This window comes from Kogia breviceps, chromosome 4, assembly GCF_026419965.1.
Source record: "Kogia breviceps isolate mKogBre1 chromosome 4, mKogBre1 haplotype 1, whole genome shotgun sequence".
In the NCBI taxonomy this organism is placed as follows: Eukaryota; Metazoa; Chordata; class Mammalia; order Artiodactyla; family Physeteridae; genus Kogia; species Kogia breviceps.
In genome coordinates, this window is record NC_081313.1 from 171,576,101 (window position 1) to 171,594,692 (window position 18,592).

The 18,592-nt window shown below is 48.1% G+C and overlaps 1 protein-coding gene across 12 annotated transcripts in view; it reads left to right on the forward strand.

Annotated features, from left to right (window-relative positions):
• GATAD2A (GATA zinc finger domain containing 2A) overlaps positions 1-18,592 on the forward strand; it is a 100,969-nt gene that overhangs the window by 16,021 nt on the left and 66,356 nt on the right. For 5 of the 12 annotated variants that reach the window (XM_067032561.1, XM_067032565.1, XM_067032568.1 and 2 more), the window contains exon 2: positions 11,282-11,392. The exons of the other annotated variants lie outside the window; for them this stretch is intronic. The gene's annotated coding sequence lies outside the window, so the exon portion shown is untranslated. The remainder of the gene's footprint in view (positions 1-11,281; positions 11,393-18,592) is intronic. 12 annotated transcript variants of the gene reach the window in all.

Below are 18,592 nucleotides of genomic sequence, written 5' to 3' on the forward strand. Positions count from 1 at the left end.
GTGAGATTAGTGGGAGAGAAATGGTAACTAATCTTATAAACTTGGGGAAACTTACAAGGACCAAGGAGAGAACGATGCTGTGACCTGGTGAGCAAGACTTGAGGGGGTCTTTTTTCAGCTGGGATTAGAGGATGTGTAGGAGCTAAATAGGTAAAGTGAAAAAGGGAGAGCATTTCTGGCAGAGAGAGTGCTTGGGACTGAAGGAAGATCAGTGTGGTTGGAGCAGAGAGAGACAAATGCACAGGCTCCAGGGCTGAGGGGTCTGGAATTTACCTTGAGAACAGTAGGACCTTATTGAAGAGGATAATACAGGGACTCATGTGATGAGGGTGCATTGGGCCTTAGATAGCAGAAGACTGGAAGATGGCGCCTGAAGGACATGAGTGGGAGAGTAGCGAAGCCATTCTGAAATGTTGGCATTTTCTGGTGTTCTGTTGGGAGAAAATCAAGAATGACCTTCAGAGTCTTGAATGTGTCTGTTTCCAAGAGACAGAAATGTAATGCCCTTACCACTGAATCCAGTTAAGGACTCTTGATGTGGGTGTGTTAACCTCTGAAAGCATAGGCAACTCAGATGCTTGCCTGGAGAACTACCTGTTTGGACTTGGTAGTCCAAACTACCAAGTTTGGACTTTGGGTGTTTCTGTGCCATCAAATGGAATGGAAAAGATTATTTTCCCTAGGCTTATTTTTTTCTCCCTGATGATTGAGTTAATTTATGCTCATTGTAGAAAACTAGGAGGATTATGAAACAGGTGAGTAGGTGAGGTCTTCATGAGCAGTCGTCCTGGGGTAATAGAGTATCATTGGGATTTCCTTGTAATAGTTTTTGGGTTAGGAAGTGCGGCAGAACCAGAAGAACGAGTTGGCAGTGTCATAGATTGAGGCTTACAGAACTGTGCAGCCTGCTGAGCGTGGTTGTTTGTTAGAAATGGATGCTCTTGAGTTATTTGAACTGTTTTAGGAGGTGAGTTGGACAGCCTGGCCTCAGATTGCTTTTCTTTCAGGTAATGAAACTTACTTTATGTGCTAACTGTGCAAAGCTACATCTTTACCTTGAATTAGGAAGACAGCTTGTTAGGAAGGTTGACGTAAAAAAATACAGGGGACCTGAAGTGGTGGCAGTGAGATGGAAGTAGTGAGACTGGTGTTATGAGAAACAAAAGTACCAGCTGGGGACAGATCTTACATACTTGTGGATTCCGGCAAACAGGATCCAGGACTTCTTAGTCAAGAGGAATGTTAGACCACGGGCTTCTTGCCCCTCCTTTTGCTTTCTAGGCTGTATTTATGACCTCTTTTTGTGTGTGATGAGAATGTAGGTTAGTCTTTTAGAAGACAGAGAAACTTACTCTAATTGAATACCTGAAGGTAGCTGTAGGAAGTGACTTGAAATCCTCTGGAACCCTCCAGGGTATGTGGGAAAGGGTCTTTGCGCGGCTTCAGTGCACTGCACCCACTTTCTCTCTTGATTTTCACAGAGGTACTTGAATCCTTCAGCCATTCCTTCTGCATCTCCATCTCTAGCCTTGAAACCACTTGACCTGCCTTGCTGGTCAGGTCTTTTGGTTTGAACCTTCAAACCTAATTCATCCTAAATGAGGTAATGCCTTTGAGTATACTTTTAATAAATGGTGCTGCATTATAGTGACCAACCAGATCCTCCTGGTGCCAGGGAGGCTGTTCCACATCCAGTACCACCTGCTGTTTGCCAAGTGAGGCCGTGGGCCTGTTTCCAGGTAGCAGGTCCCTGTAGTGGTGTCATGGGTCAGCCCCTGGCTTTGCCTTAGGTTGGGTGTGAGCTTCACCTGGCCACTTCCTTGTGACTTGACGTTGGTGAACCTCATCCTCTGTTTCCCATTTCTAAAAAGGGGGTAGTAATGTCTGCCTTAAATGGCTGAGTTGGGAGTGAGATAATAAATGCAAGTGGCATAGCACAGCACCTAGTATGTGTACCTGCTCAATAAATTGGAGTTCAGTGAGTGTACCATCATGACTAGAGCAGATGAGGCAGAGCCCCAAAGCATTAACGACTGTTCTGCTTCTCACGTGTGGAGCACCTCTGTGTTTGTGGGACAAACCATCACTGTCTCTGCCCCTTGGAACCACAACCTTGTCAACACATTTCAGATGGAAGAAGGTGAAGTCCCTACAGAGGGTGATACTTGCCAGAGTCACCTTGCTGATTTTTCTACAGCTGGGACCAGGCCCCAACCTTTCCGATTTCAGACTATGAATGTTTTTCCCACCAGCCTTAGTGCCTCCCTGGTGATAACAGAATGGCTAGGTTGGTGGTACCTCATCAGGGCAAAGGAGACACAGCCTCTTTTCCTGATCCTGAGCTTGCTGAACCCCACATTCTGATTTTCAGGGGCAGCCCTTCCAGTTGTAAGATGTTTGCCAGGCAGATTCTCATGGGGTCCTGCCTTTGAGAACCCAGAGATGCCCCTGTACCTCTGGCTTTATCACTGAGTGGACTCTGGTCAGGGATGAGAAGTAGGTTGCTTGGTGGTGCTTGCAGTGGCAAACAGGAGAGTTTGGTCCCGAATCCTGTCCTCCTTCCGCACTTATAGCTCTCTAGCCAGTTTGGGAATTTGACAGATCTGACTACACTTACCACTCTTCAGCATTGGGCAGGTTTTCTGGCCACCTGGCCTCAGCTTTCCCATCCATGGACAGGGACTGTATCTTAATCTCATGGGATGGCTGTGAGGGCAATTGGGAAATGTTTGAAAGTAGTCAGGGATATCCTAGCCCTTGATCCTCCATTTACCTCTGAGACAGAAATCCTTCTCTTGGGAAATTGCCTGGCGGTCTAGTGGTTAGGACACCTAGCTTCCACTGCAGGGGGCACGGTTCGATCCCTGTTCGAGGAACCAAGATCCCGCGTGTCTCGAGGTGGGGGCCAAAAAGAGAAAAGTAACCAAAAAACAAAAGGCTTCTCTGCCCAAAGGACAGCTACTTGATGATCCCCCTGGGTCTTACATCTCAGTTATCATGCACAATGAAACACTCAGATTGAGGAGCTAGATTTTCTTTTTAACAAAATTCCACCACAACCTAACAATTTGAAGGTCTTCAGAACTTATTGTAAGGAGATCTCACCTAAAAGGTGAGTCAGGTTATCCAGAAGGGAAGCGGAAAAAACCTTGTGGTCTTAAATCTGCATATAATCCCAATGTAACATTTCCTACAATCGCAGTTGTTCTGTGCAATTAGCCTTTGAGTCAGTGCTGTTAAACTTGACTCAACACATTCTTACCTTAGAGGCAGCTGCTCACCATGACCTTGGAGGTGAGCAGGTTTCAGGCCAGTATCTTCGTCACTTGAGTTTCCATTTGGTGGACTTTTGTGTCAGTAACAGCATATTTTTAGCTTTCTTGTGTGTTTTGGGCAGGCTCACTCTGCCAGCCAGGTCTGAGAACTTTGCTGCTACAACCTTCATTCATCCACAGAGGAAACACATTTTTCTCCCAATTGCTCAGTGGTGTGGGGAAAGCAGGAGCATGGCAAACTGAATCCTTGGTTTGGAGGTGTTGATTGAATTGGTTGAATCACTCCAGATCTGTGATATTCTCAGGACTTGCATATCATTGACAACACCTGAACCTCATTTTCTCTTCTCTCCTGTATTATTCTTGTGCATGTAAAGGGTTAATGCCCACCCCCTTCAATGGTGGGCAGTTCTTTCAGAGGATTCTGGAGTCAGATCCTTCCCTGGGACTCTCTTACACCCACCGGAACCTGGGGAGATTTCCGAGGGTTTGATTAGTATTTTCCTGAACACTTTTGTTTGATTAGCTGACCTTCTCAGCAGTTTGTATGTTGATCATCTGTCTCTTGCCTGTCTCCCCAAACCTTTAAAGTTTTTATTGTTGAGGCTTTTTGTTTGTTTCAACCTTACAAGTGACATTTCCCGATGCCAAAGACTGGGTAGGTGGTGGGAGCCTCAGGTGTCAGTAGTAGGCATTTGAAGTTTGCTTTTGAAGTTTTCTTGGTTAAGGATATTAACGGACTGAGTCTGGATTAAAATGTAATTGTAGCCTTACTGTCAATTTATATTTGTCAGGCAGAGCATTAGAAATGTAACTATTTTTGGCCCTTGGGCAGCAGACAAATGTAACATTCACCTGGGACTAGCTTGCTTCTGTATGCTGTTTTGCTGAACCCAGCAGGCAGCATACAGACCTCCAGATAAACAGGACAGCCCTTGATGTTACAAACTGGAAACTGAGGCCTGAGAGGAGGAATGGCCTGCCCTGGGTTGACTTGCGGAAGAGAGAACATAGATCTCTGTTCCCTTCTAGTGCTTCCTGGTCTGATCTCTGTTATCCTTATTTCTTTATGGCCTGGTTAGTTTAGAATTTTTTGTTTTGTTTTAGGTTTCTCTTTTATTTATGTAGTGTAGGTCCATTGGCAGGTTTCCTTCCTCAGGGCTTTGTTTTTTGAGGTCATCATGGTATCTCTGGTGTGAGGATGGGACAGGACACAGGGAAGAAGAACTCAGGGCTGCTTCTGGAGTCTCAGGGCTGCCTTCAAAACAAAACAAAACAAAACCTCTAGCTGTGTTTCCTGTTCTGGAATTGAGTGGTTGATGGCTTTCAATTTTAAGAGCATTAAACTGCTTTTCCCCATCTATTAATAAAAAGTAATGACACTTATTATTTAGTCATCCTTCGGGTGATCCATTTTGGGTGTCCATTTCAAGATTCAAAAAAGCTAGACATCAGATCCTGTACGAGGCTCTGGTGGTCAGCTCTGCTAGTCTGGGGCAAGAGTGAAGGACCTCAACACTCAGATAAGGATGGGTCTAGGACAGCACAAGCTGGCTGCTAGAAAGCTTTGAGGGAGGTTATTTTTTGCATATCCTTTATATGTGGGGAAGTCCATTCTGCCTGCTGAAGTAGTCTTTAAACCATTTCATAGGAGAACTGGTTAGAGGGATTGACCATGTTCTTGGAAGAGAGAAGATTGGGTGGGGTGTGGCGAGGGGTTCCAGGAGACCCATTGGTGAGTTGGGATCTCAGCTCAGGATTGGACAGTTGGCCTTTCCTGCTGTTGGTGCCATCAGGTACCCACTCACCCCCCTCAGGGAGGATGGAAGGGGTTCCTCTTACTTTCCAGAGATAAGATCAGGTGGTGACCCTGACACAAAAGGCAGCAAAAGTGGACAGGTCGCCACATGGGGAAGGTACTTAGCATTGGGTGAGCAGATGAGAAACATGCACCTTCTGTGAAGTTTAAGATGGTGGGAGCATGCCCACTTCCTTACCTTGGTTTATTGCAGAAGGGAGAAAGTAACTTAAATTGCTTAGAAAAATTAGGGTCACTTTGAAACAGTTTAACCAGTCTTCTAAGTCTATGAACTAGGGTTGGCTAATGGGTTAAAAAGTTAACCCATTGACATAGAAGAGCCTAAGCTACTCCAGTAGGTGGCCTATGGAGTGAAATGCAGTACAGGTGTCTTAGGCCCTGAGATAGTGGGTCTTTGGTTTTAGGGATGCTGAGTGTGAGCAAAGGTGAGGTGAGCTGGGCCCTAGAGAAGGGTGGTCTGAGATTGTGTTTACTGCCTGGGAGAAGGTGGGCATTGGTGAGACCCAGCGCGCAGCCTGTGGCTCTGGATGGCCACTTTCTGCTTCACTAGGAGAATGTAGTGTGTTGAGGTGTGGTGGTTCCGTGGGACCATCAGGACTCAGGACCCTCATGAACTGGAGGGACATGTCTTTGACCCTGCCGGATCTCGGCTGGCTCTGGTTGTGGAACTTGATTTGTCCTTGTGTCTCTTTCTCCCCAAACAAATAGTGCTTTGTGTTAGATGAAAGTGTGATAGATAACAGGTAAAAGAATAAAATATCTGAGGGACTGTCTTGTATATACGAGTTTGTTCTGCTCTGTTCCCAAGAGTGAAGTAGTGATGGATAGGTGGAAATTAGAAGGACGTGGCCCTTCACTTAGCCTGAAAAAGAGCTTTGTAGCAATTAGAGGGACCAGGAAGAGGCTCCATGTGATTCCTGTGCCCCAGGAGCTGGTTGGTAATCAGCATTTTCTTTCTTTTTTTTTTTTTGACGTGGACCATTTTTAAAGTCTGTATTCGATTTGTTACAATATTGCTTCTGTTTTATGTTTTGGTTTTTTGGCCCTGAGGCATGTGGGATCTTAGCTCCCTGACCAGGGATCGAACCCACACCCCCTGCATTGGAAGGCGAAGTCAACCACTGGACCACCAGGGTAGTCCCGGTAATCAGCATCTTCTAGATTCTGAGAATTTTCCAGCTTGAGGCTTTGGCCCCTTTTCCAAACAGACCTAGAGCGATTAAGACACTTCTCTGAAACATCCATATGAATTTTTCCAACAGCTGCGGCTTCCTACTTTGAGAATGTTTCCCTATTTCATGCATTGCTCAAATGTTTCCAAATCCTGACTCTTCTTGCAGAGTTCAGGGGAGAAGACAGGTGGGTGTCTTACCCAATGACAATACTGGTTTTGAGAGTAGGGAGAGGGGTTGTGGACACAGGAAGGAAAGGGGCCGTGGGGCCCTGGCACTTGGAAAAAAAATGACTTGGGTCTGAGAGTGACATCTGCCTGATGATGACCAAGAACACCAGCAGGGTCCTGATTTTGAGGTCATGGGTGGGAGTGAGGAATCAGGTGAGTTGGGTGAGGGCAGCAGCCTGGTGCCTCATATGCAGAGCTGGGAGGGCCAGCACATGCCCTGGCCACTACCCACCTTGGGAAGTGCTCCCACAGGGCCTGGGCTGTCCCCCAGCTCCATGTCCCTTGGGCCATGTGTCTCCTGCTGTTCTTGCACTCTCCTTGCTGTCTGTGGCCAGAGGACCTGTCTCCTTCCCACTGGTCTGTGTCTGCTCTGTTCCCTACCTCATGAGTGAGTGCTGTGCTGTTCTATGGAAGGAAAGAAGATAATTCTGCACGTCTGTTCCTTGCCAGGGACCCCTGGTCTGCTCTGTGGAGTGCTAAGAGTGGTTGGCTTGTGTGTACATCTCACACAATGGAAAAGAAGATGAAAAGGTCCTAGTTTATGACCTAGGCTGGCAGTGTTTTTTTTTTCCCTTAATTTTTTGCTGTGCCCTGTGGCGTGAGGGATCTTCATTTCCAACCAGCATCAAACCCGCGCCCCCGACAGTGGAAGTGCAGTCTTAACCACTGGACTACCAGGGAAGTCCTTGGTAGTGTTGATCAAGTCCTTTAAGCCCCTTCCCTTGACTTGTATGTACCTTGGCAGGTAGGGGCTCAGAAATATGTGCTTCGTCAACCTCTGAGGGTTTTAGTGCCTTTTGCAGAAGGTGAAGATGCACATGAGTTATTGAATTTGCTGTATGGTCCGTGGAATGAGGGTTTGCACAACAAGGCTCATTCCTCCAGGAGGTTTCTAGCAATTCAATAAAGGGTTAAGTTAGTGTGCTCTTTTAAGAGGGAATCGAGGGTGTGCTGATCTTTGCTTTAGGAATTTTTCCTGTAGCCTTGGGAAGGATCCAGCCTTAGGATGGCCTTAAGAGTCCAACTGCCCTCGAAGGTGTGGTTCAGATTTGAGCCCGGGTCTGGGAGATGGCTGACCTGCATCTGGATCCCCATTTAACTTCTTAATCCTGTGACCCTGGCCAATCACCCTGACTTATCTTAGCCTCTGTTTTTTTCACCTGTCAATTGTGGGCATCAATGGCATTCCCCCTTGTGAAGTGTTGGTGACAGTGACAGTCTCCCAGTGTGAAGTGTGGTTAGTGTTGGTAGTACTTCATTCTGTGGTTATGAGGATTAAATGAAATCAGGTATGTAAAGTACTGGCATCACGCCTGGTACCAAATAAAGAATTTAATAATCGTTATCCACTGTTGCACTTTTCTTTTCCGCCTTTAGTAACAAAATCTCTTTGTCAACGTGTTAAAGGTAATTCTTTGGATGTTCCTGCCTTTGTCAGCAGTGAGCTTTTTTTTCTGTAGCAGTTTGAATCTGTGTGCCCAGTGGTAGCTTTCTCAGTGGAGAGTCAGGCCCTCCCTTTTCTGTGCCACCAAAGTTCGATGAACAGTGATGAGTCCTGGACCATGGGGGACAGTGGAGCCCCACTCTAGCAGTAGTGTGACTGGGGTCTTGGGGACAGACATGCAGTGCCTGGGGCTCAGGCTGGATCTTGGTGCTGGATGGTTGGGTAGGACCTAGTCTGTGTGAGGTGGCTGGTGACAGAGCATGGCAGTGGGGTAAGCCTCAGAGGAGGCCAGAGGGTCCCTGCAAGGCTGGCCCAGTAAAGGTGAGGTGAGTGAACACCCCTACCCTTGCCCCCGTGGCACTACAACTCCTCTCTCCTCCTTGCCCCTTTTGGTCTGGGAGGGCTGGTAGCCTGGGACTCGAGGCAACTTCCCAGGGGGTTTCTTGCTTTGGGTTGGGTTGTATTGGCAGGACTGTGCTTTGAGAACATTGGAATGAGGCAGACTTTGTGGGCTACTTGGGAGCCTGACCCTGCTTAGGACAGTGTTTCTCTGGAATGTGTGGTCTATGTTCTCAACAACTGACAGCTTAGAAGTACACCTTTGCCTGGAAGATAAAGTGTGTGCTGGCCTCGTGTGTGCCCATGTGGTGTCCTGTATATATATATCGGCTTTGTGTGCACCCTTGTGTGTGCGTGTGCACATGTGCTTATGCACGTGTGTGATGGCTTTGTGCTTGTGTGTATGTGTGCAAATGGAGGAAAGACATTTCAGTCCGTGTTGGACATGGGCTTTGTGTGGCAGAGTCCTGCCTTTTGTGGGGTCCCCAGCCCACTCTGGGGTGAGTCTCAGGTAGAGACAAAGTCCCACTGAGGGCACAGCCCATAGGTTTCTTTGGGCTTCTTATTTTAAGTCAGAGATTCACATGACATTAGCGTTGTACCTCATAGCACATCAGGTTTAGTACTAAAATCTTCTACCAGCGAGGAAATCTCCAACTCACAGCGGAAGCCAAAACAAAGCGTATTTCAAAATTCTGGTGTCCTCGCCGTTGCACCCAGGAAGCAGGCCTTTCACTCTAATAAAGCTTTGGTAGGGGCCGGGGATTTGGTCTTTGCTACCTCTCTCCTCCAGGAGCGGGCTTCTCTATGTGTCTGACTCTCTAGCACGGTTTCCTTCCTGCTTGCTCCCTAGATGCTGGCTCTTCGGCTGAGTGAAGCAGAACTCTTCCCAGCCAGCAAGGCCCTGTGTCTGCCCCACACCTCTTCTCCCCAGTGGCCCTTCTGTGAGGATAAAGTGATGGGAAGTGTCTAGGAAGGTGCAAGCTTCCCATGCAAGGTGCTGGGAAGCTCTGATGGCCTAGAGAAGCCTGGTGTAGCCCACCCTCCACTCTTCCCTATCTCCTCTGAGACCTTGGGAAGGCTCTGCTTCTTCCATCTTGGGCTCATTTTACCTTATAAGGGCTGGGTGCAGTGAGGACAGTTTGACGGTTCTCTGAAACACCCTCCCTGAGGAGCCCCTCTGTTCCGACCTCCTCTGATCATACTTTTATCATTGGGTACATTGTCAGGAAGATGTGGTGTCTGTTCATGTCATTTCTCAATTTGTTCTATTTTTTTTTTTTTTAACTTTTAATATTTATTTATTTATTTGTCTGCACCGGGTCTTAGTTGAGGCACGTGGGATCTTCGTCGCGGCATGCAGTGTCTTTTTTTAGTTGGGGCATGCGAACTCTTAGTTACAGCATGTGGTATCTAGTTCCCTGACCAGGGATCGAACCTGAGCCCCCTGCATTGGGAGCGTGGAGTCTTAGCCATTGAATCACCAGGGAAGTCCCTCTTAATTTGTTCTTAATTGGCTTATGTAGTGTAAGCCACAATTTACTGATAAATGTTGCCATCGTTGTAGTTTCTTCCTTGGAACTTTGCAGCATTTTAATCACTCATGCAGTTTTTGTGATCGTTGTGATACATCATCAGAGTTTGTGGCAATGATGGAAGTGTCTGGGGCTGGAAACTGGCTTGTTGGCCTGGACCTTGCCATGAGGCCTCGGGACTCCTGGGCTGAACACGTGGCCTTAGTCACAGCCATCAGTGCTGTGATGTGGTTGTTGGATGGTTCCAGCCACGTGTCAGAAGTTACTAGATGGTTTTGACTGTTTGACCTGGTTCCTGACAGATAGAGAAACTGAATTCTGCCTCTTAGGAAAGCTTGGTTGCTCAGATGGTTGTAGCTTGTTTTGTATTTGAAGACCCAGCATCAGACTGGATTTCCAGAATTCTACCAAGGCTACCCTTCTGTCCAAAACTCAGCTAGGGGGCATCTGGACGTTTGTGTGTGGACGATGCTGACCTTTGCAGCCTGCCTGGGTACTCACTAGCTGCTCTGGATTTGGATCTAGGCGGACCCTTTGGTGTTCTGGAAAGTACCACCTTACATAGACCTCAGTCAGTTGTTCTCAGTCTCCTGTTGCCTGCCTGGAGGATGGGACCCTTCATGAGGATCAAGGCGGCAGAGGCCAACTGAGGCTCCAGGTCCGTCCAGCAGTAGTGGAACAGCTGGTGGGTGCTTTGCTTGGTAGTGAGGAGACAGTAGCCCTGCCTCCCAGGAAGTGCCCAAGTGCCACAGGGGCGCTTCTGGGCAGGGGTGAGGGGGTGGGGGGAGTAGGGGAGTGCGTTTTAGAGGTGAAAACTGGAGGTCCTCTCCTGAAGTATGTGGTCTACCCAGTTTACATTTCTTTTTTTCTTTTTTTTAAAATAAATTTATTTATTTTATTTTTGGCTGCATTGGGTCTTCGTTGCTGCGCACGGGCTTTCTCTAGTTGTGGCGAGCGAGGGCTACTCTTGTTTGTGGTGTGTGGGATTCTCATTGCAGTGGTTTCTCTTGTTGTGGAGCACGGGCTCTAGGCACACGGGCTTCAGTAGTTGTGGCACTCAGGCTCAGTAGTTGTGGCTTGCAGGCTCTAGAGCGCAGGCTCAGTAGTTGTGGCGCACGGACTTAGTTGCTCCTCGGCATGTGGGATCTTCCCGGACCAGGGCTCGGACCCATGTCCCCTGCATTGGCAGGCAGATTCTTAACCACTGCACCACCAGAGAAGTCCCCCCAGTTTACATTTCTTTGGTGATATTTCTGCCATCCTACCTGCTGCTACCTGACCAAAATAGTCTTATCTTGGACCTTACAGGGATAAGCTTTGTGAACTACTTTTAGATTTTGTTTGGATTTCAAGACCATGAAGTTTTTTCCTTTAGGCCCAGGTAGGTCTTCATTTATATACAATGGGGCCAGCACAGAACACTGCTCCCTCCGTGCCCTTGAACAGGTTTTCTCTTCTCTATTCCAGTTCTGGAAAGTGAGATACCGGTTCTTAAACTTGTGGGGAGCACCTGCCCTAGTTACCAGATTGCGCCAGATTGATGCTTGTTCACCAAGACTGCCTGTTTGAAGATGGCCGGTGAGGAAGTATAAACTCTGGGCTCAGCCTACGGCCTTCATGTTGCTCTTCAGAGAGACTTGGGGTGATGTGCGGGTCTTTGCCCTGTCCATGAATATGCAGGTCATGGTTGGTGCCCGTGTCATCACAGAGTTGGGATCTGTCTTTACAGCATGGAGAAGGTGCTCAGCTGGTGGCTTTGCTTCTGCTTTCTCAGCACACACAGGCCCACGGCCACAGGACCTGGGTTGAGGCAGCACATGGCGCCTGTGGCCAGGGCCCGGGACCCCTCAGAGGCAGTGGAGGACACCTAGTCCTCCACTTGGTGAAAGAAGGATTCTTGCTTTTCCAGGAGATTGTGTGATAAATAAGGTGTTGCTTCTTTAAAAACAGACAAGAAAACGTGCCACAAGAATGGAATGGCTGAAGGTTTTATTTCTTGACATGAAAATAAATACTGACACAGCTGGTTGGCATGCTGTGTGACATGGAGGCCACCTGGATGGTTCCTTCTTGGCAGTGAGGCGCACTGCTTTGGGAACCTCCTGTTCAGGCCACCTGCTGTGATGGAGATCTTCTGCAGTTGGGGCTTTTTGTGATCCTCACTCTCAAATTTTTCTGTTCCGAGTGGTCCTGGAGACTCGGTTACCTCCTCAGCCTCCCCCTTGTTAGTCGTCCCAGGAGGACACTATATTTTGCAGTCACAGGCCACACAGGGACATGTCTGGTTGGAAAGGAGACTGCCTGCTTGCCCAGGCCAAACTAGGTGGGGAACCCCAGAAAATCATTTTTGCCCTTCTCCTTATTCTGGAGCAGTTAACCAAAGTGATAATTGAGGTGCTATGGGCGTTTCTATCTGAAATTATTGGTAATGAACGAAATGTCCTCCTCCTGTTGGAGTTGGGTACCTTGGTCATTTGGTGTCACTGTTTTCCCACATAGCATCCATGGACTTGGCCAGTGTGGTGACTGACTCCCCTGGGCCTGGTTTTGTGTCAGCCTCACAAGATAAGTGGGTTTGGTACTCAGACCTTGAGGTGGGGATGCAGTGTTTTCCTCTTCAGTGATGTTGATTGCTGAGTGCACTGTTGGGGCTAGTTGTCTGTTCTCTGTTGTCTTGAGTTTGACGTGAGTTTGACGTGTCTGGACCTCAGGGCTCACACTGCCAGTGGGCCTGCGTAAGGGTTTTTGAGTCTGGCTCAGGTGCTCCAAGGAATAGGTTTGGGTTGTGCTGTGATATCTCTGGCTTCCACATATAAGAAAAGATTGTGCCCAAGATGAGTTAGTTTTCTTTCTCATTCATCTGACAGGGATTTCTTGACTCCCTTGGTTCATGGCTGTGAGATGGGGCTGGAATAGGTGTGTCCTGGGGAGACAGAGTGCTCTGGGAGTCAAGAACTGGGGTGATGAGACTTGGCATACTTGAAGTCCATCTGAGGTATAACATTAGATGCTGCTTTAATCTCACTATTCTAAGTCTTTCCAGTATCTTTTTGTGCAGTTTATTTGGAGAGTAGAGGGAAGGACTGGTTGATAGTAGAACATGTCAGGGACATGGCTGGTCTGGAAAACAGGGTTCTAGAGCCATGCTCTTTTGGCTGTGGGTGTACCAGGCCCATGCGCCTTGTTCTGTACACACTAAGGCCTCGAAAGTTTAAAATGATTTGTTGTTCTACCTCAAAGAGACATTGTGCTGAGTGAAATACGCCAGACAGAAAAGGACAAATACTGCATGATTCTGTTTATATGAGGCACCTAGAGTAGTCAAATTCATAGAGACAGAAAGTAGGATGGTGGTTGCCTGGATGGGCATGGGAGGGAGGGAAAAATGGGTAGTTAGTGGGTAGTTAGTTAATGGGGACAGAGTTTCAGTTTTGCAAGGTGAAAAAGTTCTGGAGATGGATGATGGTGATGGCTGTACAACAGTGTGAATGTACTTAATGCCACTGAACTGTACACTTAAAAATGACTAAGACCAAAAAAATAATTAAGACAGTAAATTTTATGTTATGTATATTTTAGCGTAGTAAAAAAAAAACAGAACAAAACCCAGAACTTTTCTGAATTCAGAAATATCCTGCATCCTTATGAGAGCATGCATGCATTTTAAAAAATAAATTTATTTATTTATTTTTGGCTGCATTGGGTCTTCGTTGCTGCATGCGGGCTTCTCATTGTGGTGGCTTCTCTTGTTGCGAAGCACGGGCTCTAGACACATGGGCTGCACTAGTTGTGGCACGCAGGCTCAGCAGTTGTGGCTTGCGGGCTATAGAGCGCAGGCTCAGTGGTTGTGGTGCACGGGCTTAGTTGCTCCGCGGCATGTGGGATCCTCCCCGACCAGGGAGCGAACCCGTGTCCCCTGCGTTGGCAGGTGGACTCCCAAGCCCTGTGTCACCAGGGAAGCCCGGCAGGCGGATTCTTAACCACTGCACCACCAGGGAAGCCTAGAGCATGCATTTTTATCCTCCAAGAGTTAGCTTAGGGAGAAATGAACAGAGGCACTCATATTTTGATGGTCTACCTTATGCCAGATACTAGGGGCTTAAAAAAAAAAAAAAGATATATACGTGGTTCTAGAAGGCTCATTGTAACATCATCTTGGGAGCGTGATGCCGTGGGTGTTCTTTGGTCCCTAGAGTGGTGGGGCCTGGATGCACTTCCTCCCCTCAGTGGAGTCACACAGAACTGGAGTCTGCAGATTTAGGGGGACAGTCCAGGAACATTTGAGGTCTTCTCTTTTCCATTGTTCAGCACAGAGATTGAAGGTGTTCCTTGGTTTTCTGTGGCTCTTCGTTAGAGAATTCCCTTAGTATGGCACATATTGGTGTGTATGCACAGAAGGGGAGACTCTAGTTCGTGGGTCCTCATTACTAACACAGAAGTTATTTCCTCTTTTTTTCTTGTGACATTTTCTTCAAGGTATCCTTTAATATCGTAATGCCCTAATGCTAGACATTTCAGACACCTACCAAAGTCTCAGACTTGTCTAGATGTGAACATTTGATCCCTGGGCTTTTTAAAATTTTATCTTATTTTTTATTTTATTCATTTATTTTGTTTTATTTAATTTATTTTTTATTATTTTTGGCTGTGTTGGGTCAGTTGCAGCACGCGGGATCTTTTGTTGCGGCACACATGCTTCTCTCTAGTTGTGGCGTGCCGGTTTTCTCTTCTCTAGTTGTTGTGTGCTGGCTCCAGAGTGCGTTGGCTCTATAGTTTGAGGCATGCAGGCTCTGTTGTTGAGGCGCGCGAGCTCAGTAGTTGTGTCGTGCGGGCTTAGTTGCCCTGTGGCCTTTGTGATCTTAGTTCCCTGACCAGGGATCGAACCCGCGTTCCCCGCATTAGAAGGCGGATTCTTTACCACTAGACCACCAGGGAAGTTCCTGATCCCTGGGCATTTTAAGTATGGGGATTTATCTGAAGTTTTGAACTGCCGAGTGGACTGCCTGGGCAGCTGCTAGGGGACGAGGGTGGAAACACTGAAAGGAACCTTGTTATAAGGAATCAAAATATTTTGAGGAACAACATTAATCATAGTAGTCAAAGTAAGAACTAGTTGCTTCTCTTTGAGAGCCTGCCTGGAGCCAGGGCCTGCCACTTGGTCCTCAGGATGTTCTTGAGTCCTAAGGGGCTAGGTGGGCTCCCAGGGGCACAGTTGGATTTGGCCCCAGGCTGGACGGACTGTTTAATTGTCAGGAGGGTCCTGGCTGAGCAGCTGGCTGTGTAATTCATCAGTAGGATTCTGTTCAGTATCATCAGGATGGTCTGGTAGTGTGAAAGGGAGGGATGCTCAGAAGAAAGCAGGGTCATGCTGGAGTCAAGTCTTCGAGAGGGCAGGGGCTTCTGTTGGAAGGATTGTCAATGGGTTTTTTAGGGAGGGATATGGAATCTTGGCAACAGAAAGGGGGAGGAGAGTGCACGGTGTGGGTGAATGGGTGCTAGGGTAGGTCACACTTCTTAGTGGTGATAGGGGAGGCCCTTCCAGACACAAGGCCATTGAGTCCTATGGGAATCTCCAGGCGCCTTTCTCCAAACAGCCATGTGAGGGAGTTGGGGAGAGCTCCCCCCCACCCCAAGAAGCTCTGGGCTCTGCAGGGACTGTGGCGACGCTGTGGCCTTACCTATCTCCATATTGTTTCTTCTTGATGTTATATTTATATTGTTATGTGGGTTTTTTTTTTTTTTTTTTTTTTTTTTACGGTACGCGGGCCTCTCACCGTCGTGGCCTCTCCCGTTGCGGAGCACAGGGTCCAGATACGCAAGCTCAGCGGCCATGGCTCACGGGCCCAGCCGCTCCGCAGCATGTGGGATCCTCCCGGACTGGGGCACGAACCTGTGTTCCCTGCACTGGCAGGCGGACTCTCAACCACTGCGCCACCAGGGAAGCCCATATTGTTATGTCTTTGCATCAAGTTGGTGGTGAAAACATAGTGGTTGAGTATTTATAACTCACAGAGGATGCCATTTTGTCATTTCTTCTCCATGCCTCCTTGGGCCTTGGATAAGGAGATGAGCAAGCTCCCTTTCTCTTGTGGAGTGTAGAGCATTTGGGGGAGAGAACCTAGTGGGATGCTTGATGTCAGATGGCAATATCAGCTGTGCCACGTGATGGGGCTGTAGTCCTCGGGGATGGAAGCGGGGAGAGGGTGCCTGAGTAACACGTGTTTTGAGTCTGAAAGGTGAGTGGGGGGAAGGAAGGACTTTCATGGCAGTGAGAACAGCATGTGCAAAGGCCCAGTCGTGGAGGAAGGCAGATATGGTGGGTAAGATGAATCGAAACAAGGCCTGTGTGGTTGGAGCCAGGAGCATGGTGTGTGTACACATACTATGTGCATGCCAGATGACTTTATATGGTCACCTGCGCCTAAACAGTCAGGGCCTTAAAGGCTGTGGTGAGGTGTTGGGGGGTTTTAAGGAGCTTTAGGAACAGCTGCATTGGCATAGTGTGGGGAGTGGACAGTCTGTCTCTTGGTGAGGCCGTGGTTACTGTGGCTGAGGGAGGAGAGGCAGGGGCAGACGGGTGTCTGGAGGGCACATACTGGTTGTTACCCTGGTGGATGCTTTGGCTTGACAGTGGAGACCGGTCAGCTCTGGTTGCCAAGGATAGGCTTGTGCAGCTGGCCTCACTGTCGGCTCCTTGGCCTTCATGGGGTTGGTTCTTTGCCTCTCTAGTCTGCCTAGTCATGCTCTCCCTCACTCTGGGGGGATATAGGGTTAATGAGGCTCTTTGCCTTGGGGAGAGCAGGTACTGCTTGGTCCCCTGGGGCTGACGTGGAGCTGAAGCACCCCCTTGCTGTGCCTCTGCCTTGACTTCTTGTCTCAGGCATGCTCCTCTGCCTGAGTCATCTCTGTTCCTTTAATGCTCAGCAGAGCCTGTTAGGGCCATGGTTCCCTCCTGCTTTCAAGGATCAGGTAGTCATTATTTTCGGCTGTTACTGTCTTTGTCATTACCACTCAGCTCTTCCCTGTAGGTGAAAGCAGCTGGAGACAGTGCAAACTTGAGTGGGTGTGGCTGTGTCCCAGGAAAACCATTCGCCAGAACAGGCCCAGGCAGTAGTTTGCCGACCCTTGGATTAGGGAATTGACTCTGACCCAAGTTAATCTTTCCCTAACCAGCCAGCGCATGTTGGAGCACTGTGACCTCTGGGCTTCCTTGAGATGATCCACTATTGCCCTGCCTTAGTTTCTCCCTTTCTCATAGAGCTAGCTGGGGACTTCCTCTCCTTGACAGTTAGCAGTACAGTCACTAAGACTGTTGGCAGAGAGGGTCTGGGTGGGGTGCTCATTTTGTGTGGAACAAGTGGACTTTGTGGACCTAGGGGTGGGAGAAGGTGAATAAGTATTATTGCTGGGTTTCATCTTGGAGGTTTTTTGGCTTAATATGTTCCCGGGATTGGATTAGAGCCAGAGTGGTAAATATTTGGGTGCAGATACAATTGAAGAAATTTAGAGACTGCTCAAGTGTTTGGTGAGTGCAGACGGTGGTAGGAGGAGATCAGAGGTGTGCAGCTTCCATAGGGCCAGGCCTCGGAAAGGATGATGGGGCCCTCTGGGGGGCACCTTGGAGAGCCCAGGCTTCCCCATCAGGTGCCCATGGACTCTGAGAGCTGTCCCTGGGCTGGCCATGGGCATTGTAGCTAGAGCGTCTCTAAGGAACTGGAGCTCCCTAGATAGCAGCCAGTGTCTGGCTGGGGGCTCCTCCCCTTATGTTAAAAGGGAGCGGACCTCTCTTGCCTGAGCTGGAGAGGATGAAGTGGCAACAGTGGACTTTTGTTGCCCAAAGTGCAGTGACTTGATTTCATTTAAATCACCAATCACTGCCTCCTTACCAGGTGTGATCTCCCTCAGATTGGGAAATTGTTGTTTGGGTAGGTCGAAGATTCGGAGTGTTGTGTGTGTATGCATGTAAGTGGAGTACTCAGGTGCAGGGTCAAAGCCAAACCATAATGATTTATCAAGGGAGTGGAAGAGTCTCTTATGAGTTGGTAATTGTATACTTAAGGGTTACTTGATACCGTTTTAAATATATGGGTTGGAAATAAAAACAGTAAAAGCTCTCTAAACCCAGCCAGTGTGGGGTAGATGGCACAGCAGCCCAAATGATATACCAGTGGAAAGTGATTACAGTTTATTTTAGAGAAATGCTCCCAATCCTGATGGTGCTAAGTGGTCTCTGCTTGGTTTCTGCTCCTTCGTGAATTTTGCTCTAATTGTATCAAGGGGTTGTTGGTGTGTGAACTCTTCAGATTGGTTCTTTCTCCCTCAATGTTAAACCATCTCTGCTCATTCATTCTATAAATATTTATTGAGCACCAGACACTGTTGGAGGTGCTTGAAATGAAATCAGGCACCAGGCAGACACCCCTTTCCTTGTGGCATTTATGTTCTTGACGGGTGAGAAAGTCCATAGATACAGTAGCTGTGTTGTGTGGAGTTTGAAGAGGGGGGGGCCAGGGCTGTGGGAGAGAAAGGGCAGGGTGAGCAGGGTGGGCCTCTTTGAGGGAGACATTTGAGCAGTGACTTGGGGGTACACAGAGGAGACAGCCATGGTGGGGGAGAGTGATGGAGGCAGAGAGCAGCTAGCACAAATGCTAGCACAAAAGCTAGCAACTACTGTTAGAACAGGCTGTGTACAGACGTTTTTGGGAAATTGTGTGAAGCTGAATATGGACTGGGCATTTGTTGACATTTAGAGATTATTGTATGGTAGTTATGTTTTCA